Raw genomic sequence first — 26,669 nt, forward strand, 5'->3', positions numbered from 1 at the left:
GGAAAGTTGCCATCAAATTACTACCAACTACGTTACTCTAACCTATTTTTCCCCCAGTATTGTTGCCTACTGGCAATTTTTCCAGTACGCAGTCTACCTGATAGCATTTCAGAGTCATGCACATATCTCCAACATCCTACATGATCAAGGAATATCGATTGAGGCTCTAACACAATTAATCTGGCTCAACCATTATAACAGGGTCTTGTTTAGTCTGAGAAATATCTTGGTATTAATAAGTCCATTTTTTTTTCCTAGATAAAAAAAGAAATAAAATAAATAAACAAATAAACAAATAAATAAACAAATAAACAAATAAAAAAGTTCATGCTAATAAAAAGCTCTTTTCCAAAGATGACCATATCTCTATGCTGTTCACACACAGTCTGCTTCTTATTGAATTGTCTTGTAATGTACTTATATATTGGGATCTATCTTTCAAATGCATTTCCTTAACTTTAATCAAGAATCAATTAGAAATTATTAATCAGTCTGTCATTTATCTGATTTTTTCAATGCAAATGTCTCCTTTGATGGAAGACCTATATCTTCCAAACCGATATCTATTCCCGCAAAATGGGAGACTCAAAATAATGCAAGGCATGGTGTCTACTCAAGAGCTCACAAAACATCCTAGAAATGGAAACTTTATTAAAATGAAAAAAAAGAGTTCACAAAATATAATACATGAGACTCCATAATGGATAAAACTATACACTTTGGTGGTGTTAGAAGCTGGATTATGTCCTCCCTCCAAATTCATGTGTTGAAATCTAACCCACAGTACCTCAGTATGTGACCATATTTGGAGATAGTCTTTAAAGATGTTTCTAAGGTAACGGGGATGATTAGTGTAGGCCCTAATCCAATATGGCTGGTGTCTTTATAAGAAGTGATTAGGACACAGACACACACAGCAGAAAGACAACGTGAAGACACTTGAAATGAAAATGGCCATCTCTGAGCTAAGGAAAGAGACTCAGAAGAAACTAACCGTGATGACACCTTGGTCTCAGACTTACAGCCTCCAGAATTATGGTAGACAGATAGATAGATAGATAATCATAATCAATATGTAGATACATAGATTTTTTTTTAACAATTCACTACTGAATGTCATTAGGAGATACGGCCAATTGCAGAGTGAAGCAATAAATTATGATCTATTCTCTTATAGAAGCCAAAAACAGAAATAAGGAGAATATTAATTTAAAATTCAAATTAAGCATGGGGGACGGTGCGTGCCCTGATGGGGTGCGCAGAGCGAGCGAGGAGGCACGGAGTCGCCGCAGAGCTCGGGGTTTCTTGACGACATGGACAATGTAAATTTGCATTCTTGATCCAGGTAAGAGGAAGGAAGTGGCATCCAATCCTCTGAGTTCTGATCTCCCAGCCTTGACCTGCAAGTTTTTTTGTTTGCTTTCCTGTTGCATCTTTGATACCATTTCCTAGAGGCTGCCCCATGGTTTAACTTGCAATTCTGAAATGAAGATGGAGGCAGTGGGAAAAGTCGAAGAACTCATTGAATCTGAAGTCCCACCAGAAACATCTCAACAAGAGACAGCAAAGGAGGAAGATGAATCTGTAGAACTGGAATCTCAAGTTCAGAAGGATGGTGTAGCAGATTCTACAGTTCTTTCTTCAATGCCCTGCTTGTTGATGGAGCTGAGAAGAGACTCTTCTGAGTCTCAGCATCCACAGAGCGTGACAAGCCTACAATCGGCCGAGTTTATGAGAGTGACTCCTCTAATCACTGCATGCTTTCCCCTTCCTCTAGTGATCACCTGGCTGATTCAGACACGTTGTCTTCCGCAGAAGAGAATGAACCCTCTCAGGCAGAAACGGCGGTAGAAGGAGACCCTTCAGGAGTGTCTGGTGCCACAGTTGGGCGCAAGCCTAGGCGGTCCCGTTTCGAAAGTGAAACATCCACTATGGCTGCCAAGAAAAACTAGCAATCCGGTGATAAACAGAATGGGTTAAAGGTCATGGGAGCCAAAAGCACAAGGAGAGGATCAGGCTACTGAGGCACAAACAGGAGGTTGCTGCAAGGAAGAAATACAACCTGCTGTAGGACAGTAAGTAGTACCAGTGATAGTGACCTGACTTGTGACTCAAGCACGAGCTCATCAGGTGATGATGAAGAGGTTTCAGGGAGCAGCAAGACAATCACTGCAGAGATACCAGATGGACCTCCATTTGTAGCTCATTATGATAGGCCTGACACCAGCTCTGATCCAAAAGTGGTAAATGTGTTGGCAATTTATTGGCAGCTGCAGTAGTTCAAGAGCACAATAATTCTATATGCAGCCAGGACACGGGAGCTACCTGGAGGACCAGCCAGCTTCTACAGGAGCTGAATGCAGAAGCAGGTCATTTGCATCCAGGATTCCTAGCAAGTGATAAAACATCTGCCGGCAATGCACTGCTCAATTAAGAAATCAATATTGCCTCTTCAGATAGTGAAGCAGAGATTGGGGGAGTTCAGGAACATGCAAGTTGTGTTCATCCTCGAGGTGGTGTGATTCTGAGTGTTTCTTCATGGAAGCATGGCTCGGACACACAGTATCTTAGCACCAAGCAGACACAGTCATGGAACTGATGTGAGCCCCCAGCAGACTTGGACTTCACCAGCAGAAGTTGTTGACCTTACCTTGGATGAGGATAGCAGGCGTAAATACATACTGTGATACAATGTCACTGTGTTTCTTCGGCACTGTTCCCTTCCAATTCCTCACCTTCTTTGTGACACAGAAGTTCATTGTCATGGCTTCAGCTTCAGAAGCTGTTTGTGGCATTTGTAGGATTCAAACTCATGGAAAATTTTGTCCTCTCCTCCTTTTTTTAATTAAAAGAAGTCACTTAGGAAAAAAATGTAAATTAAATTTAAATAACCTGAAAAACAATGATGTGAGAAAGTCCTAAATTTTTACATTCTGGCATTCAATATAACACTTTTATCCATTTCAGCATCACATAGGCATTTAAAGGGAATTAAATATCTCTGGAACACAAGCAACAAAATTCAAAAAGTTAAACAAGTTAATTAATAATGTGTGAAATATACAAAGTTCAAAAAAATTATTGAGATCAGGCACTGTGGCTCCTGCCTGTAATCCCAGGACTTTGGAAGGCTAAGGCAGGAGGATTGCTAGAGGCCAGGAGTTTGAGACCAGCTTGGGAAACCTAGTGAGACCTTGTCTCTACAAAAAATAAAAATACATAGAAAATAAAATAGTTCTTGCAAAAAAAACAAAGTGTGGAAAAAAGAAAAAAACACAGTTTACATAGTCTTCTAATTGTAAACTCATTTATTAAAGAAACAAAGGCTTTTTTTTTCTCTTTTCTAAAAGGTTTGGTCCTGTCGATAGCTCCTACCCACTGAGCACTGAGAACACAGAAGAGCCCTATAAGCATGCCATGTGGAGCACAAGAGCATAAGCATGCTATGTGGAAGAATTGCTATATTAGTTTCCACTGTCTCAATATTAGACGTAAGGAAAAGAAAGTCACCCCAGTCCTTGCACAGCGAGCCATGCAGAAAAAGCACTAGATGCCTGCAAATCATAAACTGGAATATGAGACCCTCCATCATCAAGTATAGCCAACATTTCCAGGTTTACTTCTCTCTATTCCTCACCTTCTCTCTAGCTGTGCATCACTGTTTCATTTTCTAGTTCCTTGCTTTTTTCAATGTTGGCTTTCCCTCCTCTTTCTTCTTATACCTTTTTCTTCATCCACCACTCCATCATCAAATTCACCACTCTCTACAACTCACCACTCCTCCAAGACTTTGCTCAATTTCAAATTCCTCTAGAAAACTTTTGATATTCTCAAGCCATATATAAATCATTGCACTAGGCTTACACATTTTTTATTTAATCTTTTCTACATCTTAATGGAGCAGGCAGTAAATATTAAATGAAATGTCATGTGCAAATATGCATGGCAATGGCTGAAGCTTAGTGGGCATTCAGTAAACATTATCATTAATATGATGATGATGTCTTAATCCATCTCTTATTCTCTGCTTAGTGTAGTGTTCTGTACATGGCTGATCCTCAATAAATATTTATAGGCTATATTATAGAAACATATATCTTGTCCAGAGCCTCAAATGTGAAAAAGTAATCTTTTTAAAATTTTATTATTTCAAAGTTTCTTTTCCCCCAAGTGGTTGATATGTATTTTCAGTCAAATTGACTTTTTCTGTCCTTTTCTGAAGCAATGAAAGCAGAATACTTAGCTGTTGAGAGAAAGGTAGGGTAACTGGTAAAATATATTAGTTAATACATTATTATCCTACTACAAGTGATTATAACTATATTGATTTATTTTCTAAACACTCCATTTAACATTGAATTGTTGAAATTTTGACAATTATAGGAGGCCTTCTCTGGGGAAAGGAATAAAATCTTTTCCTATTTATAAATTCTCCTTATAAATTCTCCTTATAAACAATTTTTCTTGTGTATACCTTTAGAGATACCTTAAGAATTTCACAACCATATATAAAAATATGGTTTACTCTTTTTGGAGAGTTATTAGGAAAAGATGGTTATGGCCTGGGAAAAGAAAAAGTAGTAGAATAATGCATAGTAAGTACTTATTTTGCCAAAAGGCTTAATACATATTAATAAAAGTGAAACAAAGCAAACCTTGGCCTCAAAATTGTATTATTGTAGCATCTATAAGTGCCAAAACTAGCTTGGTCGCGGAGACCCTAACCCAGCGACGCTAAAGGAATTAAAGACACACACACAGAAATACAGAGGTGTGAAGTGAGAAATCAGGGGTCTCACAGCCTTCAGAGCTAAGAGCCTGGAACAGAGATTTATGCACGTATTTATTGACAGCAAGCCAGTGATAAGCATGGTTCCTATACATTATAGATTAACTAAAAGCATTTCTTACTGGAAATAAAGGGATGAGTTTGGCTAGTTATCTGCAGCAGGAGCATGTCCTTAAGGCACAGATTGCTCATGCTATTTTTTGTGGTCTAAGAACACTTTTAAGCTGTTTTCCACCCTGGGTGGGCCAGGTGTTCCTTGCTGTCATTCTGGTGAAACCACAACCTTCCAGCATGGGCGTCACGGCCATCACGAACATGTCACAGTGCTGCAGAGATTTTGTTTATGGCCAGTTTTGGGACCAGTTTATGGCCAGATTTTGGGGGCCTATTTCCAACATACAAGGATGGAGGTAAGATGCCTTTTAGAGGAACCAAAACAAATAAGATGAGACTAAGGAAAGCAAGATGCAGTTAGTATAAAAGGAAGAAATGAATCAAATCCTAGTTTTTGGATACGGAGGCAGAATTCAGCATTTTCTAAGGCAACACCGGAAAACCATGAAACATCTGGGTGGAGGAAAATGAAACAAAATGTATTTTTATTGTTTTCACAAAATACATTTTAGTATGCATATCTGTAGCAAAGTCAAACACTATTACAAACATCTCATTCAAATTAAAGAGCAGGGAGAATCTAAAAATTCTTTTTAAGAAAGTAAGGGACAGTAGTAAATCAATATTCAGATTACTATTTTTGCTATATAAGATATGTAAAATACTGTTGCTATTTTCTGTATTTTATGTGCGAACTATATTGTTTTATTTTAATGGAGGTAAAAAATACAAAGAATATGTACATACAGGTCACTCCAGACTTTTGTCTCTAGCACATTTTTCAAAAGAGTATGAAGATGCTTAACCAAAATTCTTCTGACCAGAAGGTATTCTATTTATTTATTTGTTGATTGATTGATTTATTTATATTTTATTTTTATTTTTTGAGATGGAGTCTCATTCTGTCTCCCAGGCTGGAGTGCAGTGGTGTTATCTCAGCTCACTGCAACCTCTGCCTCCAGGGTTCAAGCTATTCTCCTGCATCAGCCTCCCCAGTAGCTGGGATTACAGGCATGAGCCACCACACCCAGCTAATTTTTGTTTTGTTTTTTAGTAGAGGCAGTTTCACCATGTTAGCCACACCAGTTTCAAACTCCAACCTCAGGTGATCCATCTGCCTCGGCCTCCCAAAGTTCTGGGAATACAGGTGTGAGCCACTGCACCCAGCCCAACAGGGGGCATTTTAAAGACTCTGTCCTCAGGTATAGGGAGGAACTATCATCTAAGATTGAACAGAATTGAAAACAAAATTTTTTTCTGAGAAAATGCAATTTAATTTTTACAGTTAGTATTTAAATAAAATAGAAAATGATGCCATTATTGTTGTGACAACTCAAGAAGTCTAAAAATCGTCATAGGTATCTGCTTACTATTTTATCAGCTTTACCTTCTCCTTTTTTTTTCTATTTCTGAGTCGAAAAACAACAGTATCTTTAAGCTCATACAATGCCTTCCTCTTAACATTTATGACATCATTCGAAATAATATTATGCAAACTCAATGGCTTTCTCCTAAATGCTATTAGCTTTATCCTAAGTCGTTTCTTTGCTATCATATAAATGTAATGTTTCAGCTGTTAAAATAATAATTTGTCATCTTATTTAGAAGGTTAAAAAATGAAGAATGAGCAGACAAAATTGTAGAAGGTATTATACCATAGTAAGTAGAACTAAGTGGCTCGATTTACCTATGCAACGATAGGTTCAAAGATATCCCTGGTATTCATAATTCAAATTTTCTACTCATGGTTTTAGAGTTTGCTAATTTACTTTGACTGCCTTTGTTAGTTAATAACATCTAAAATTTAGTGAAATCTTGCTGTATGCCAAACATTTTGTCTTCCCCAAGAATTACTCTATTTAAAAAATAATAAAACTATGATAAAAAGGAGAGTTACTTTGCCAATGTCATACCAACAGGAAGCTGGGGAACTAGATTCTGAGCCCAAGTCTGTCTGAAGAATGAGCAGAAAAAATTGTAGGAGGTATTATACCTTAGTAAGTAAAACTAAGTGACTGGATTTACCTATGTAACTATAGGTTTAAAGATATCCCTGGTATTCATAATTCAAATTTTCTACTCATGGTGTTAGAGTTTGCTAATTTACTTTGAGAGCCTTTGTTAGTTAATAACATCTAAAGTTTAGTGATATCTTGCTCTATGCCAAACATTTTGTCTACATTATCTCATTTAATCCTCACAATTCCCCAAGCATTACTCTTACTATTTAAAAAACAATAAAACTATGATAAAAAGGAGAGTTCCTTTGCCAATGTCATACAGACAGGAAGCTGGGGAACTAGATTCTGAACCCAGGTCTGTCTGATGACAGAATTACAGAATTCAGAATCCATGTTCCTCTATACTCTCTAAAATTTCTCTAGAGTCTTTCATTCCGAAGTGACAATAATCTAAGCCAGCTTTTAAAAAGGAAGAATGGGAAGAGTGTTACTTCAGGGAACCAAATCAAAGAGATGCTAAAATTTGTCTCAAAGGCAAGTAGATTTTGTGCCTGAAGCAATGCCAGAAATTTCTGTCCCTTATCTATGACTCTATCAGAGATTCTATTCTTTCCTACAGATGAACTTTTTCCCTTCAGGGGATCACCAATGTATATACTGGTAGGCAGTGGTTGTGGTTTATATTAAATATCACCAAAGAAATGAACACTTTCTAAGAAAAGTAGAAAATTGGATTAGAGGACAAGCCAGTATTAGGTGGAACCAGTCATTTTGAACATGCAAAGAGGCCCAGAGGGTAGTGGTAGAGGCAATCTAGGAGACAAAAGTCACCTAGTTAATACCTGAGTTAATACACAGGTACTGGAACCTCCTAAAAGAGAAGCAAATGACTTGGCTTCTCTTAAGTATCAATTCTTTTTTATCTGAAAGTGGTACTGTAAGAACTAAAGTAATTAATGCGTAAAATATAATCTTAGTAAAAATCTACGGAGTTTGGATGAACACAAGGATACTGAAGAAAGGCTAATAATTTGATGCCTGTTTAAACAGATAATCTTTAAATATTTATTCAGCCTTTTTTGAATTGTTGAATTGGGATAGGGCAAGCATTGTGGGCCACTTCAAGTTCAAATTCAAAAATTTGGATTTATTGCATGCATTAAAATAACACATTACTAGTTTTTGAAATTGTTTTTCAATTTTGTTCACCTCTAGACTAGAACATTAATATAGAATGTGATCTGAGAGACCAAAATAGACATCCCTTTGCCAACTAAGACAGATCCTAAAGTTAAGGAAATAGGGTTCAGGGCTCCCCTGGCATGGCAACTTGCTAAATTTCCTTGGCCACAAGAAAAACCACAATCTTGATAAACACCTTAACAATAGGAGCTATCAGGCAAATTGTCAGACCCTTCCTAACTGATTTACAACCCAGGCCACTACAACTCTGACTGGGCAGAGGACCAGTCTTACAAACATTCTCTCCTGATAAGCAACTACAGACCTCAAGCCCGTTTTGGCCAGCTTATAAAATTGCGCACAAACTGTCTTTGTGTCCTATAGTTCACCTTCTGATGTAAATAACCAAATTCTACCTCATTTTAATGCTAAAATCCCACCCCAAAGTAAACACAGGATGTAGTAAACACAGGATTTATCCATTTGTGCGTGTGCTCAACTCTCCTCATAAACACGTGTAACTTTTCCACTAAACCTGCTGAATATATATGACCCTATTTTGTAATACAGACCCTGTGACACATGAAAGCCAACCTGCCCTTTCCCTTTTCGAAGAGAGAGTACCTTCAGTTCACACCAGAGACTGTCTCTCCCTAGTTTGCAAATTGATATCACCAATAAAAACCCCCTTTCTACTACTTAGCCATCTAGTAGTGTTTTGGATGATAGGAGTTAAATTTTTTTTATCTCTAAGAAAAAAGAATAAAAAATGCATGATTTGTTTTCAGAATGTCAGCTGCCTGCAATTGCTAAGTTTCTGTCACTGTCAGCTGGCTGTTTTCAGAATTAGTGGCAAAAAGTAAAGTTGTAACATGTAATTTTTGTATCAGTTAAATATTCAATTAATAAAGTTCAGCATTGTGAGATGTGATTTTGTTGTTATTTCCAATTAAGCAACTTGTTTACAATTTAGAAGGAGCAGGTTGGCGTTACATTTTGCTAGCTACATGAGGATGTGTGTGTCAGAGACGTGTGAACCAGAGCAACTCCATCTTGAATAGGAGCTGGGAAAAATGAGGCTGAGACCTACTGGACTGCATTCCCAGATGGTTAAGGCATCCTAACTTACAGGATGAGATAGGACGCAGGCACAAGATATGGGTCATAAAGACCTTGCTGATAAACAGGTTGCAGTAAAGAAGCCGGCGTTACACCACCAAAACTAAGATGGCCACAAGAGTGACCTCTGGTCATCCTCACTGCTACACTCTCACCAGAGCCATGACAGTTTACAAATGCCATAGCAATGTCAGGAAGTTACCCTATATGGTCTAGAAAGGGGAAGCATGAATAATCCACCCCTTGTTTTAGCATATCATCAGGAAATAACCATAAAAATGAGCAACCAGCAGCCCTTGGGGTTGCTCTGTCTATGGAGGAGCCGTTCTTTTATTACTTTACTTTCTTAATAAACTTGCTTCAACTTTACTCTATAGACTTGCTGTGAATTCTTTCTTGTGTGAGTTTCAAGAACCCTCTCTTGGGGTCTGGATCAGGACCCCTTTCCTGTAACATCTTTCTGGCGACCGCGGAAGGGACTATAGTGTGGAAAGCCCCAGTAAGTGGTGGAATACTATAACATCTTTCTGGCGACCACAGAAGCAACCACAGTGTGGAAACTCCTGACTCAAAGTCTAACTTTGGGTAAATGGTGCAGTCTGGTAACATCTTTCCGGTGAACTACAGACAGGACGATACTGAAGAGATCCCCGGCCCAAAGGAAAATCATCTGCACGCACCAATGAGCTGACTTTGGGTAAGTGGGGTGCATATACTAGGGTAAAGGATAGGATTGGGTTAGAAGCCCAACGTAGGGGAGTTAGAGTCTCTCTTAATACAGAGTGGGTTAAAGGCCCCTCTTAAAACAGACAAGGAAATTTGACCAATTTTGGGTTAGAGGCCCAACTTAGGAGGGTTAGAGTCCCTTAGAAGATTCAGGGGGTTAGAGGCCCCTCCCAGTAAAGTCCCTCTGGGCTAAGATGGGTTTGCCACTCCGGGATGTTAACTGCTATTCTCTTTGGATCAATCTGCTTTGCACTCTGCTGATGGCTATGGGTGACAGGATTAGGCATGTACAGGATTGTGGGACACTCTGCTCCCCCAAAAGGAGAAACTTGTGAGTGATGGGACTGCTGAAAAAAATCCCTTCACAACAGCAGTCATCTAAACTTTTCAGTGTCATTGCAATGGGTGGGTTGTTGGACTCCCTGAGCACCTCACCTTTTGGACTCCCCACTTTGGACTCCCTGAGTGCCTCACCTTCCCTACTTTGCCTCAGGCAAACTTTCCCCCATCCCCCTACTCTCTCTCTTTCTCTGTCTCTCTCTGTGCAAACTGGTTGAACGGTAAAATTAACGGTTTATCTCTTTAAAAGTGTTAATTAACTGAAAAAAAGGACTTATGAGGCTAGTTCTAAGCTGTAGCAATTTTGATATGCCTTGTGTGTGTTTCTGTTTGTGTTCTGTAACGGAGAAGCATATCTTAGGATGGAACAAAGGCTTAGAACACCTGTAAGCCCTCTTTTCAAGACAGTCCAGCAAACCCGTCAGTTACAAACTCTACTGCAGGTCACTGAAAAATACTGGATGAGGTTTCCCTCTTGTTTTGTATGTCCTTGGGAGCTTGACCTTGTAATCAAGTGGCAGTACTTTCTCTTGGTCTCTGCCATCACAAAGGCAGCCCAGGTTCAGGGTTCAATTTTCTGCTTAGAGGATGAGTCCTTTTTCTTTTGTCTGTCTGTGTATTTATATGTGTTGTATGTGTGTGTAATATAAAAGAGCTTCAATTGGTTTTAAAATAATAAGAGTTTAAATAAAATATTTTGCCAGAAAAGTAAAAAGTATAATGCCTTTTATTTAGTTCATGTGACTTTAGTAATCTTTAGGAAATAAAAAGAGCTTTAAAGATTATTGGTAAAATGTAAACATTTGGTCTAAATTGCGCAGGTCAGATAGTAAGTTTGCTAAATGCTTTAAATTCATGAACTGCTTCTTTGACCTTCGAAAATTGTTCAATTTACCTTCCTTGGAGACATTAGATTCTAGATAAGGCCTGGGGACATGTGGAGTTAGCCACTCCCCCTAGCTATGCTGGAGTCAGCCCTTACCTGCACTTCTGCCTGGTGTGTCCTAGGCTAGGCCCCACACCTAGTACATAATTAGAATTCTGAACTTACCAAAGTTTTCGCCAAAGGTTAAGTCACTAAGGGTTAATAGTATAACATGTATTTGAGGCTACTGAAGAAACAGTTCTACATGCAAAGTGTGTAAGGAGAGTAGAATATACTTTTGGTAAAAGATTGCAGGAAGGCATGGGATGTGAATTTTTCTTTCCTAGATTAAAGGGTTACAGGATTATTTTAATTTAGGATAAAGCTGAAGGTTTAAGCACATGGTGGAAGGTTTGTGAAAAATTACTTGTAAAAGAGATTCTGTGTGTAAACATATTGACTAAAGATAATGGGGTATTATACAGGTTTTCTGTAAATTATACATTGAAATAAAAGCACAACAGGTTTTTATTAGAGTAAAAACTGGCTTATAATCGGCTCATTAATAAAAATTTGTAAAGGGTTATAAAACGTTTATCAAAATCTTACCTTATGATCAAACTAATTAAGATTAAATACATTTGTCTATAAGGTTTTATTAAAATTTTGGTTTGACATCAATAATGCACTAATGCAACAGTGGCATTTGGCTTACTAGGTATAAAAGTTATACAGGAATCATTGTCAAATATGAAATGGTGCTTGCTTTTTTTGAGCTGTATTTGTATAAATGTATTATTGGTATATGTTCCAAAATAATGGGAAACTCCTATAATTTTGATATGACTTAGTGTATGTTATTAAAAGTTGTTACATAAAATCATTGTATGATACAGAGATAACTAAATTTTCTTGTCAACTGTGACTTTGACTGAGGCCGCCCTAAAACATTTTGTCAGCCACAGACAATTGTTGTCTTGTTTTGGTCCTCTTTAGAAGGTGGTTTTTAATCAACTATAGAATTCTAGCAGGTGTTCTTAAATGCAGTTTTCTAGTAACTTTGGAGATTATAACATCAGAATAAATGAAAAAAAAAATTAGGATTCTCATGGAGAGCTAAAATATTCATGAATATCAAACAGAACAGTAGTTAACTGCATGGCATAAACTAAAGAAGTCTGAAGTAATTGTTGTGATTTTGCTTTAAACATTTCTGATCCTGGCCAGGTGTGGTGGCTCACGCCTATAATCCCAGCACTTTGGGAGGCTGAGATGGGCAGATCATGAGGTCAGGAGATTGAGACTATCCTGGCTAACACGGTGAAACTCCATCTCTAGTAAAAATACAAAAAAAAAAAAAAAAAAAATTAGCCGGACATAGTGATAGGCTCCTGTAGTCCCAGCTACTCTGGAGGCTGAGGCAGGAGAATGGCGTGAACCTGGGAGGCAGAGTTTGCAGTGAGCCGAGATCGCACCACTCTAGCCTGGGTGACAGAGCAAGACTCTGTCAAAAAAAAAAAAAGAACAACAACAACAAAAATTTCTGATCCTGATCCTCTGTTTTGTTTTTCAGGGTCAAGGAAACTTCTATTTTAAGCTATTTACAGCTTTTAACAACTGAGTAACATATACTTCTGTGAACAAAATTTGAAGCATATTTGTTTCTCTCTACTTGATTTCTCCAAAATTTGGAAACTATTTCTGAGTATTATTAATTTATGACAATATAGTTATTTACATAAGGGCAATAAGCATCTGTTTGCTGTGATAACAGGACACAATTGAAAAAAACTGGATATTTTACCAAGGCTTTGACTGGAATGGTGTGGTTTCCTTTAAGGAATCAGACTTCACTTGTAATACCAATAAAAGCCCTTTGGAGAACTAGCCTCATACTTTGCCAACACAATCCCTGTACAGGGTTTCTGACCTATGGTAAGTAAAGAATGTCACTTTCTAACAGGTCTAGGAGCCCCAAGCTATCTTGGTACCCCAAGAGGAGAGGAATTTTCCCAACTCATAGGTATTTGAGGGCACAACCCCATGGCAGGGCTCAGCTCTAAAAGAAGTCTCATCTAAGACTCCTTTTATGGAACAGAGTTCCATCAAAGCCGATTTCAGAAAACCTTATGTAAAAAATAATTATTCTTGCTGCACTTTACACAAATAATCAGGCCAAGTATAATAAAACAAATCTGTCCTATCATGATTTGTCTTTAGTAAAAACGGGAAACTGGAGAGAGGAATTATGTTTCAAAAACTATGATGCACTTGTTATTAAATTCTAGTCTCATCAGTTGTTTTTAAGTTTGTTTCTGCAATTTAGGCTAACCCTGCTTGTTCCTGTGAACCAACCAGTGATTTCTGGCTGCTATTCAGAAGAAACAAGAGGGATAAGTGATGTAAAAATCTGGATCAATATTCTAATCTTGGGCATATTGGAATCAGCTAGCAACCTCATATCAGCTTAGTTCCAACAGTTGCTCAGTTCATGGAAAGCCTTCTAATCTAATATACTTGGAATAATTTTACTTATTTTGTTTACTCTTATGGAATATACTGCTGTTGTACTCTTTGTGTAGGAATGCAGGACAAGCTTACTGAATGTTTTCTTAAATTGAACATTTTTTAATCTTCCAGATACTATCTTTTGTCTGAACTGAGAGTTATGAATGGCCCTCACCATACCAATGCTTTCTGACTGAGCTCCCCTCTACCCTGAAAATAAAAGACCCTAATAGTTAGGCAGGAATATCATCGCCCCTACTCAGCCTGAAGTAGTTACAGAAGATGGAGCTTTGTCCCTCTACAACCCTTAGGATTAACAGTTCTCTTATAAAAGTGGTGGGTGGAAGGGCAGGGGAAGGAGAAGGGGAAGGTGGCTCATGCCTGTAATCCCAGGAGTTTGGCAGGCTGAGGGGGTAGGATCACCTGAAGTCAGGAGTTTGAGACCAGCCTGACCAACATGATGAAACTCCATCTCTACTAAAAATACAAAAATTATCCGGGTGCTGTGGCAGGTGCTTGTAATCTCAGCTGCTTGGGAGGCTGAGGCAGGAGAATCACTTGAACCTGGGAGGTGGAGGTAGCAGTGGGCCAAGATCTTACCATTGTACTCCAGCCTGGGCAACAAGAGCTAAACTCCATCTCAAAAATAAATAAATAAAAGAAACGGAGGGGAAAAATCTCAGAGGCATGTGAACCAGAGCAACTCCATCTTAAACAGGAGCTGGGTAAAATAAGGTTGAGACCTGCTGGGCTGCATTCCCAGATAGTTAAGGCATTCTAACTTACAGGATGAGACAGGAGGCCAGCACAATACATAGGTCATAAAGACCTTGCTGATAACACGTTGCAGTAAAGAATTATACCACCAAAACTAAGATGGCCATAAGAGTGACCTCTGGTCATCCTTACTGCTACACTCTCACCAGCACCAGGACAGTTTACAAATGCCATAGCAATGTCAGGAAGTTACCCTATGAGGTCTAGTAAGGGGAGGCATACCCCATGACTAAAGGGAGTTACCCTATATGGTCTAAAAAGGATATGTTTAGCATATCCTCAGGAAATAACCATAAAAATGAGTAACCAGCAACCCTTGGGGTTGCTCTGTCTATGGAGAAGCCATTCTTTTATTTCATTCCTTTCTTAATAAACTTATTTTCACTTTATGGACTCACCCTGAATTCTTCTTGTCTGAGTTCCAAAATCACTCTCTTGGGGTCTGAATCAGGACCCCTTTCCTCTAACATGTGGAGAAAGAGTATGGACATTTGAGTTAACTGAAACCATAATCCCATTTTTTCCCAATCATTGTGAGTGCCCTTCTTAAGATTGATAATCTACACATTTACCTGGTGGATTCACCTCTAAATCTAGTTCTATCTACTTTATGGGAGGAAGTAGGTGAAATAATTCATATAAAGATTTTAACACTGTAACTGTAACAGGTCTGTTGCCCAATGCACAAGACAAGTAAATACTCACTATAACAGAGAAACAGGTTTAATCATAGGGCCACCAAATGAGGAGACAGGAGGAAATCTTAAATCCATCTTCCTGAGGATGTTGGGGCTGGGGGGTTTTCAGAGTTTTAGAGGGCAAACGTATAGAGAGTGTTGATTGACCAAAGAGTGCAGGGTGAAGTGATGGGACAGGGAGATGAAGAAACTGTATTATGCTGATTCTGTTTCTCGGTGGAGGTCTTTAAACCAGTTGGCACCAGCTATTTCACTAGAATTTGGAATCTGAAAAACATCTTAAACAATTATTAAACAAAAGACATATAATTCTAATGTCAGAAGTCCTACCTATGTTAAAGAAAAACCTTATGATTCTGAAGTCAGAAATCCCATCTATAGAAACAAAGGGAATGCAAAATCAGTATCTAGTGCTACGTGACTTTTGGTTATAAGAAGTGGGTCAAAGTGAAGCCTGATAAATGCTTAATTATATTTCTGTCCAGAATTCTCATTAACCTTGCAAGGTGATTTCCACACAGTGTTTGCTCCATAAATAATAACCATTTTTAACTGTATTTATCCATATTTACCCATAAATATTAACTATGTATAATACGGATGTTTGAGGAGTGAGGAAGAGGCAAGTAGGGAAGAATTCAGGAAGAGGTTTGTCAGAAGAATAAGAACAAATTAGACTTCTTTGCAGTTTTGCCTGTTTTGTGGTGGCAGTCAACATGATCCAAAAAACAAGTTGCATCAGACTTCCACTACTCCAACTTTTCTATAAGAGCTATCATTCTAAAATGCATATAAGATCATGATCATCCTGAACTGGTTACCTTTAGCCAACAGAATAAAATTCAAATGGCTTAGAAAGGCATGTATTTAACCCAAATTAATCTACAAATTTAATGTGCTCCTAATTAAAATCTCAGCAGAGCTTTTCTGGGAGCTTGATGGGTTGATTTAACATATTGAAGAACATATTGAAGAACAAAAAGGCCAAAAAAGTGAAAAAACATTAAGAAAAATAGAAAAATAGGAATATTAACCTGCTATCGCCAAAATGTTGTGTTCCCCTAAATTCATTTGTGGAAATTCTAACCCCAAAGGTGATAATGTTAAGTGGGGCCTTTGGGAGGTGATTGGATTAGTGCCTTCAGAAAAGAAGCATGAGGGAGCTTTTTTACCCCTTTCGCTGTGTGAAGATACTGCACTATTCTATAAATGAGGAAATGAACTGTCATCAGAACCGAAATCTGCTGGTGCCTTGAACTTGAACATCCCAGTCTCCAAAATGAGAAATAAATTTCTGTTGCTTGTAAGCCACCCAGTTTATGATGTTTTGTTATAACAGTCTGATAAACCAAGACATTACCAAATCAGAAAAAATACATATATTTTAAAGCTCTAGTATGTAAAATGATTATCATTATAACCATACCAGTTTAAATACTACATTGCAGGGATAGACAAGCGATTAATGAAACAGAATACAGAGATTTGATAATTGGCATTTTAACAAAAGTAAAATGATGAACTACTTTATAAATAGTGCTAGAAAAATCAGTAATTCATATGAAACAAAATGATCTTATTTTTTCTATGTTATTTTATATACAAAAATAAATTCCAAGTGATTTTTTATCTTAATATAAAAATCAACTTTTATCACTTCTGGAAGTAAGGGTAGTAGCCTATATTTATGAATTTAGGTCAAATGAATTTATTAAACAAACATAAAATGAGTAATCTCCAATAAAGAAGATGGATAACTTTGACTACATTAGAATTTAAAACTTTACTACTAAAAGTGACCTTATAAAATGTGAAAAGGGAAGTCTAACCATTACTAATAATTGGAAAATATGAAGGTTACCTACAATTCAATAAGATAAAGAGAAAATCTGATTAAAACAAAACAATCAAAAAGGCTAGGAACAGGCAAACTGCAAAAGGAGAAACTCAAGTAGTTAATAAGCAGATGAAAAGCTGCTCAATCTCTCTAGTAATTAGAGAAATACAAAATAAAACCACAATAAAATGTGATTTCATATTCATCAAACTGGGAAACATTTTTTTTAAATGTCTCATATTGGAAAGAAAGTGAAGAAATAATTATCCTCATTCATTGCTGAAGGAAATATACATTTCCTCTGGAAAGAAATTTTGTAATATCTCATAAGTTGGAGGTGTACGTGATCTAAGAGCCAAACTTTCACTCCTAGGAATGTATCCCAGAGAAATTCTCACATTTTTTTGTAGAAGACATATGTATGAGAATGATTTTTTAAATCATTTTATGATATGTAAGATATTATTATGTAGCACCCATTCTACAGTGTTTTTACCTATATTAACTCTTTTCAGCTTCACAGTAACCCTCTGAAGTAGATCCTAATTTTATCCTTGTTTACAGATGAAGAAATTGAGATACAAAAGAGGAAGAAATTTGCCATGTTCACAGAGCTGATAAGCAGTGAAACAGATTTTAAAGCAGATAGTCTAGTCCATCCTCCTCATCCATATGTTATAACAGCTCATACGCCTAAAGGGAAAAATTTAGAAACATGTTAAATGTCCATCAACAAAGAACTAAATAAGTATAGTCATAAAACAGAAAATTTTAGTTTCATCTATCAACAAGGGCAAATTGGGTGTGGTGACTCATGTCTGTAATCCCAGTATTTTGGGTGGATGAAGTGAGAGGATTGCCTGAGGTCAGAAGCTCGAGACCAGCCTGGGCAATATACTCAGACATTCCTCTTACTATAGAAAAAGAAAAAAAAAAAAAAAGAAAAAAAGAAAAATAGCTGGGTGGGATGGCACGCCCCTGTAGTTTCAGATATTCAGGAGGCTAAAGCAGGTGGATTGATTGGGTTCAGGAGTTCAAGACTGCAGTTATCTCTTCTACTGCCACTGCACTACAGCCCGGGTAACAGAGCGAGACTCCAGACTCCATCTCAAAAACAACAACAACAACAAACAAACAAAAACATCAGAAAAATCTTGACAAAAAAGTTACAGATGAGTATGTCAATTTGACATAATTTATACATTTTTATACGTTTATACACCATTTAAAATAAATAAAATACATTATTTTTAGATATATATAATAAAGTGAATATGTTATACATAAGAATAATAAATATCAAATTCTGGTTAACAGAAGATATAATTGGAAGATACCAATTATACATCAATAAAGCTGGAGGAAAAAATAAAGCAAAGAAATTAGTTTAACACCAGAAAGAAAGAAAAAAAAAAAAAAAAAAACAATTAATGAAGGAAATGGGGCCAGGGAGGAGTATAGAAAAAATTTCAAATATATCTTAAGGTTAAAAAGAAAGGATTTGAAGAGAGTCTGGCACAACATTAATGTTTGTCAAAATTATGAGATAGATACTCAAATGTGTCTTAAATTATTTTGTGTAATTTCCTGTATGTATATTTTATAATGATAGTACTACTAGTAAAAATCATAAAAGAAACACAGCTTGGCCCTCACTGTGCAACTTTCTCCTATTTCCTTGTTGTTCCAGATTTGTGAAGCAGGTTGACATGGTCTTTCCAGGGAGGAAATCTCATCTACTCCCAAATCCTAATATCTTATTCCTAACAGTGTTTTACATGTGGGCTCCTAAGGTTGTGACTCATCACATTGTGAGTTCTACTCTCCTTGCAATGGCTGCTAGATCCAAAGTGGCATCTAATCTTGGTCACATGTGGTGTCAGCCCAGCTCTCCCTACCTCTATCATTCTTGACTCTGATTCCTACCCCAGTGATTACGGTAAGTTTCCTTGGGGAGTGTCTAGTGTACTTTGTCCTTTTAAGGAAGGTCCAGCTCAAACCAAAAGAGTGATTATAATAAAACTTAACCATAAAAGACAATGATTCCTATACCCGTTTTCCTTCAAGTCTCCTCAGGTATTATGCTAATTTGTCTCTATTCTTTTCAGAAGACTGAACATTTCCTGACAAGAAGATTAAAGAGACAGCCTTTATAAGGAAAAAACAGCAACTACAAAACCATCACCCTAAATTCATATCACTAAGAAAAAGACACGTAAGTGTTTCTTCTCCAAAAAAGTATGGTCCACTTTAAGATGACCCACTATGTACCCCAAAACTGAGAAGGTATCGAAAACTTTTAAAAATATATTTATACACACACACACACACACACACACACACACACACATATATGTATATTTGTTTTGAGACAGGGTCTCACTCATTGCCCAGACTAAAGTGCAACAGCACAATCACAGCTCACTGAAGCCTCAACCTCTGGGGTTCCAGTGATCCTCCCACCTCAGCCTTCCTAACAGCTCAGACCACAGGTGTGCACCACTACACCCAGCTAATTTTTATTTTTTGTACAGACAGGGTCTCCCCATGTTGCCCAGGCTGTTCTTGACCTCCTGGGTTTAAGTGATCCTCCAGCAGTGGCCTCCCAAAGTGCTGGGATTACAGGCATGAGCCACAGAGCCTGGCCTGACAGCTTTTCAGCAGTAGTACTGATTGCTTAGTTTCTGACTAATCAGGTTCCCACCAATATGATTAATCCACATTTTAGAAAACCTCAATGTGGGTATGATGATATTCTGTCTCTACGTTTCAAGTCATCTGCAATTTTAAAGAGATAATTTTTATTATTTTATAGAGTCATTTTTACACAAATTTAAAACTTTAAGGGAAAGGAATTATGTTCCCACAGCTGAATTTCAGGCATCATTGAGCAGGTGGGAGATCTGCCCCCCTTTTCTGTTTTTGTTTAATTAAGGTTTTGACTTTGTTTATGTCTCCATGTAAGACACTCTTATTCATGCATTCCATTTCACATAACTAATTCAAATTATTTCATTTCAACATATATCATTTCTACCTATTAATATTTATATCCATATAGGAAATAAGTATTTAATATCTGTCTGTTGTAATTTTTAAAAAAAATCTATTCATCTCTTTATATAATACTATCTAAAATGCAAAACAGTATATTGGTTTAATAAGCTCTTACACTGTTTTATAGAAAATTACATTTATCATCTCTGTCTTTCTGTATTCGGATAGAATGTCAAAAGGTAAAATAATATAGTTTTTTATGATGACAATGTTATAAAATAAATAATCTAACATTTTAAAAGCATTTATTATTTCAGATGTTTTTCCCTCTTATATGATACAGATTTATTCCATATAATTAAGTCTATAGTAACTAATCATACAAGATGATTAACTGTGCACATTTATTTTTGAGAAGGCAAAAGGGAGCCTCATCCGTGGTGTCCTACGCAGTTTAGTTTCTTTTCATAAATATTTCAAATTCCTCTGGGCCTGTGACATACTTTATTTTACTAATAAAAAAGGTAAGGCAAACAAACTCCCTCCATCTATTTTTTAAAAATGAGATTGTAAGACTCATGTACAGAATGTTTTTGGCAGAAGTCAAAACTTTATTATTCTCCTGACAAACTTCTTGAGAGTTTCTTTAATGATTGTGATATAGGCTCCGCCACATGCCTGACAATAGATGTGTTTGGCAGATAATATCAGGATATAATCTGAGTGTATATCTATTTATGTTAGAAGTGCTTGTACCTAAGAGTCATATGGTTTTATTATAGAAACATCAATGTTCAGCAAGCTCTAGATATATCTATGATTTAATAATGTTTATCTTTAATTGATTCAGTAAACAGTTGTCAAATGCCTGCTATACGTCAGGGAACAAGAGCTAAGGAAACAAAACTAATAAAATTACTTTCTTGACTGAACGAATTCTGGTTTTGTGATGAAATAAATATGAATAAACAAGAACAAAAAAGAATAATATTACACATAATGAGGTGGATAAAATTTTATTTGCCACAATGCCTCTATAGTAGAGTATCCTATTTTGCATAAATATTCACTGTCCTTTCTATTTGAAGAAGAGAAATCATAGCTTCCTTAAAGTATTGATGCCATATGTGCCTGCATGACTTGATTAACTAATGTAACATGAGGTTAAGTGATACACATCACATAGGCCAACATGGAGTTTACCATTCTGCTTTCCCTTTTCCAAGGAAAAAGGAAAAAAGGAAATTTACTATTAGTATTTCTACTACGAGCAGCAATATCTTCCTTAATCTTCAAGTAAAAAATACTTAGATTCATAGCGGACCTGGATTGAACATATAAGGTGAGTGAAGAGTAAACTTTTGTTACGAAGCCTCTGAGACTTAGAGATTATTTGTTACTTGATATGGTTTGGCTGTGTCCTGACCCAACTCTCATCTTGAATTCCTACATGTTGTGGGAGGGACCCAGTGGAGGTAATAGAATCTTGGGGGCAGGTCTTTCCCATGCTGTTCTGTTCTCGTGATAGTGAATATGTCTCACAAGATTTGATGGTTTTAAAAAGAGGAGGTTGCCTGCACAAGCTCTCTTTTCTTGTCTGCTGCCATATGAGACCTGCGTTTCACCTTCTGCCATGATTGTGAGGCCTCCCTGGCCATGTGGAACTGTTAAGTCCAATAAAATTCTGTCTTTTGTAAATTGCCCATTCTCAGGTATGTCTTTATCAGCAGCATGAAAACAGACTAATACATTGCTGCAGCATAACCTATCCTATCCGGACTGATACAGTCCCTTGGAGTTGCACAGCACATGTTTTAACAAAATGCTCCAATAAGCCCATGTGAAGTAAAATTGGAGCCTCTGAAGTCATAGATGGAACTTCCCTAAGAGGACTATGCCACTCCAGTTGAGATTCAAGGAATTCATTTGCCGTTAGTAAGATGGACCAATACTATTAGAATTAGGGGTAGAAAGGAGAGGTAGTAGAAGATAAGAAAAAAAACCCACATAAACATAAAACTGCAGAAAACAACAACAAAAAAACTGCCTAAATATGAGACTGCTGTGGGAGCAGGTGGAGAATATCCGGGCTAGTGATTTGGGTTTTTACAGGTCTCGACATTAGCTTAGGTACGACTATATATTACTAAATTGTTAAGCACTAGGCTACTGACATTAAATTACTCTATGACAGTATATCTTTCCTATAGTGAGACACAAAACTGATGTGGAAAACGAACAGAAAAAAATCCAGAGCAAGGTAACAAGTCTCCCACGTCCAACTATCTCTACTTGCCCACATAATGATCACATCCCTGTCCATTGACTGATTCCTGTGATTTGTGTTGGCAAGCTGGCTTGCTTGAAGTTTATGGATTGGTTTGCATCCATTTAGAGATCAAGGAACATAAAGCATAATCAAATATATGACACCATGTAAATATATAAATTTTGGTAGAACTACTTTGGCATAAGACCTAGACATGTTTTTAGGTTCCAACAATTGCACAGTTGGAGTTTCCAAACAATTGTAAAATATAGCCAGACTTTGTTTGTTTGTTTGTTTTTTAGATGGAGTCTCACTCTGTCACCCAGGCTGGAGTGCAGTGGTATGATCTCTGCTCACCGCAACCTCTGCCTCCCGAGTTCAAGTAGTTCTCCTGCCCTCAGCCTCCCAAGTAGTTGGGACTGCAGGCGCATGCCACCACACCTGGCTAATTTTTTGTATTTTAGTAGAGACAGGTTTTCACCGTGTTGCCCAGGCTAATCTCGAACTCCTGAGCTCCGGCAATCTACCTGCCTCGGCCTCCCAAAGTAAGTATAGCCAGAAAAATAGAATGATAGAGAACTACCTCCAATATATGTATTTCAGTGTAGCTCTTTAGAGATGGTGCTACATGTTTATTTATTTTCTATCTTTTTAGTAACTTTAGTGGTTGAAAGTTTGGGATGAAAAATGGAAGGTCAGCAATAACAACAGATGGTGCTGTCTGCAAATAGTGCAGGACAGCAACTAGTCAAATACCACAGACAATATTTCTTCAATCATTCCACAGAATATGTGAAGTGTAATCTGTTCCTGGCGCTGAGCTTAGCTTAATTTCTGGCCCCTGTTAACCATGTTAGACCTCTCAGTCTTGTGGCACAGCAAAATATTTAAATTCACAATGCAGTGAAGGCCTTTTTCTTCTCATTGAGAACAAACCAGTCTAGAACCGATGACTCTAATACTTATCCCAAACCACTATGCCTTTATAGATATCACTTAGTATGTTGGTCATATAGAAACTCAATAACGTACTTTTCTATTTGTGCTTTCTGTCTGTAAGATAATAATGTGGATAATTTGATGTTTGAATTTATCTGATCAAACTAAGAAAAGTTCATCACAAAATTATCTCAGCATTTTATATTGTCTCTCAAGCGCACCATTTATTTGCTCTTTGATTTTATTTCAGAAGTGTTGATTTTGATCATATCTGAAACATGTATAACTCCAATCCAAGTAAATTCTAATTTATGTGGTTCATTTCACAATCTTTAGGAACTTAACTACAAATAGTAAAATAGTTCAGCGTCTATAACATTTTTGATTATATTAATTAACTTTAAATTCTACAGATTGTTAAATAAAATATTTTTAAGGAAAAAAAACCCATGGAAACAGGAGGAAGAAGAACATGAAAGCACAAAGAAAATCACAAAATATTTTTAGATACAGACGACTCTTGATTGCTCAGAAAATTAACTAGTTTCAGATATTCCGAAAGAGTTGGTTAGAGAGTGGGAGGGTGTTAGGGAATCAAGCAGGTAATATTTCTCAGTTTGAAGTCAGTAATTTGGAGTTTAAGCTTTAATGTCCCCTTTCCTACCTCGTGTAAGGATTGCTAGTTAAGAATAATTACCCAGATTATAAAGCTTTTTCCTGGGGATATAAATGAACAGAAGAAGGACACAGCTGCAAAACCAGGATGAGCAATGCTTCTCAGACTTTACTGTGCCCACTAATCACCTGGGGATTTTGTTAGAATGCAAATTCTGAGTACGCAGATCTGGAGCTGGGCCTAAGATTCTGCATTTCTAACAAGCTCCCACCTAATACCTATGCAACTGATTCTTGCATCACACTTTTTTGAGTAGCAAGATTGGACTTGAATAGTTCTAACGATGTTTTATCTATGACTTACTCATTACTGCAGTTAATTGAGTACCCACTCTATTTTTGCTTGCATTAGCAGAATCGTTTATTTATAGGTGATAAAATGATAAAAATAACACAAATCTCTTTACTTATGTTACCAATCTATTATTTTGTTTAAATGGAGTGGAAGTCAGAAGAATGAAATTGAGACAAAGGTATTTTTTCAAATAATCATTTTAGAAAAACTAGGCAGCAGAAAAAAACAAAATAAACCTCTCTTTATCCAAATGATAGCTTGGTTTTAATTTGGCCATATAACATTTTTACTTAAAATATCTAAAATAATTTATATAATAGTAAGTCAGTTTGGTCCTATCTAGCTGGTTGGCTTGGAGCAATTTAAATTTTATGTCTCCACCTGTAAAATAAATAAATTGAATAAAATTAGTTGGATTGCCTTAAAATTCTGAAATTGCATAAGGATTTTTTTATACTTTTACCTAGCACTAACATAAATTAACATCGATCAGTGAATCTAGTAAAAGTTTGACCTCAAGTCCTAAACAATCAAGTGTAAAACAATATGGAAATCTGATATCTTACTGAGAAACAAAAATAGGATAACAGACTTGAATGCCAGCTCTGCTCCTTCTTGACTGAGGAACACTGTTTTGCTTCAGTTTCCGATTCAATAAAAAGGGGAAGGAAAAGTGAAAATGTGTTGATTAAATTATTTGAATTGCTGATGACCTTACAAGGCTGAAAATGAGAAGCAACAAAGCATGGAAGATTTTTGCTTTTTTTTTTCCTTTTTGTACACCTCTGATAGAAGCCTCAGATAAAAGCAAAACTCCCAAAATTCAATGTCATTTGTAAGTTAATCCTGACAGCTATAGAGAGTGAATAAGAACTGTCAGGTTTTATACTACTATAGTAGTCAAAGCCAACTACAATGCTTTTCTAAAAGAAAGGAGGTATTCTTAATAGAAACATCAATTTTGAACTTTATTATTAAGGCAATATTTAGGGTTAAAAAGTAATTTACTATTATTGTTTGGAATTTACCTTTGGAATTTAAAGTATTTGAGAAAAGCCACATATAGTAAACCCACTTCTGCTTCTGGCTAAAATGAAGCAATATGAGCAAGATGTAAATTCATGACTGAAAAGAAGATTTTAAAAATCATACAAAAATGATGGGTTTTTAAGACATTGGAGATCCAGCAACTAAAGACAGTGATCTTTGAGAGACAGGAAACAAATGAGATAAGACTTACAATTGCCCTACCTTACTGCCTGGAAAGACTCATTGGGCCTCGATGCCAGGACAGGAACCACAGGAAGGACTTAACGATCTCCCTGATATGAGCAAACTGAGTTGGGAGTCTAGGGAGGTAAAGGTGGCTAGAGTTTTCAGGGCTGGGTATGTGACAGGAATGAGCTTCATAGAAAGAAGTTTTACAGCTTGGGCCTACTTAAGTTATCCGCTGAGTACTGATCAGTACATCCATGTGAGGAAACTACCCAACTACCCAAGGCCAAGAAAAGAGCCACCCAAAAGGATTAGAAGGAATAAACCCAGGAGCTAACACAAAGCCAGGAATAGTAACTTTTACCAAAAGCCAGAGTGGAAAATTTACTAATTAATGATGAATTAGCTAGACTGCTCAAAAAGGTTTTAAATCACTAGTGGAACAAAATTAAGCCTAGACTAAACGTTGCTTCGATAAAGGCTAACAAGGCTTAAAAGCAAGAGACAAATGACCAAATGGTTTCTAAATGATGTAACCGTTTCCCAGAAAAAGAGTTCAAGAATATTTATAGGACTAGTTAGACATCCAACATCTAATAAGGTAAAATACATAATGTCCGGCATCCAATCTGTTCTGCAAGAAGGCATGAAAATATAACTCATAATGAGGAAAACAAAAAAATCAATGTAAAACAACCCAGAAATGACTCAGATAATGGAATTAGCAGACAAGAACTTGAAAACGGAATTATAAGTGTATTACATGTGTATAAGAAACCAAAGAGAAGATTGAACACACTAAATAGAGATAAAAATGATATTAAAAATACAAAAGACAGTGCCGGGCACGGTGGCCAGCACTTTGGGAGGCCGAGGCAGGGAGATCACGAGGTCAGGAGATAAAGATCATCCTGGTTAACATGGTGAAACCCTGTCTCTACTAAAAATACAAAATATAAATAAATAAATAATTAGCTGGGTGTGGTGGCAGGCGCCTGTAGTCTCAGTTACTCGGGAGGCTGAGGCAGGAGAATGGCATGAACCCAGGAGGTGGAGGTTGCAGTGAGCCAAGATCACACTACTGCACTCCAGCCTGGGCAACAGAGTGAGACTTTGTCTCAAAAACAAAACAAAACAAAACAAAAAAACCCAAAAGACAGAATTCTAGATCTTAAAACTTTAATATCTAAGATTTAAAATACACTGGAAAGCATTACCAGTAGATTACACATAGCAGACAAAGAGACTTTTGTGCTTGAATACACAACAATATAAACTATCCAAAAACTCAGAGAAAAGTCTAAAAAAAAAAAAAAAGAGCACAACTTTAGTGAGTGGTAGTACATTTCAAGTGGTCTAATATA

General features: G+C 36.8%; 1 pseudogene across 1 annotated transcript; it reads left to right on the top strand.

Annotated features, from left to right (window-relative positions):
- Positions 1 to 656: 656 nt before the first annotated feature.
- LOC105553900 lies at positions 657 to 3,056 on the top strand (annotated as a pseudogene). The gene has a single exon (XR_001008232.1). The product of XR_001008232.1 is annotated as an uncharacterized protein C18orf25 pseudogene (transcript).
- The last annotated feature ends 23,613 nt before the right edge of the window (positions 3,057 to 26,669 follow it).

Source organism: Mandrillus leucophaeus, unplaced genomic scaffold (assembly GCF_000951045.1).
Source record: "Mandrillus leucophaeus isolate KB7577 unplaced genomic scaffold, Mleu.le_1.0 Scaffold615, whole genome shotgun sequence".
Classification (NCBI taxonomy): domain Eukaryota; kingdom Metazoa; phylum Chordata; class Mammalia; order Primates; family Cercopithecidae; genus Mandrillus; species Mandrillus leucophaeus.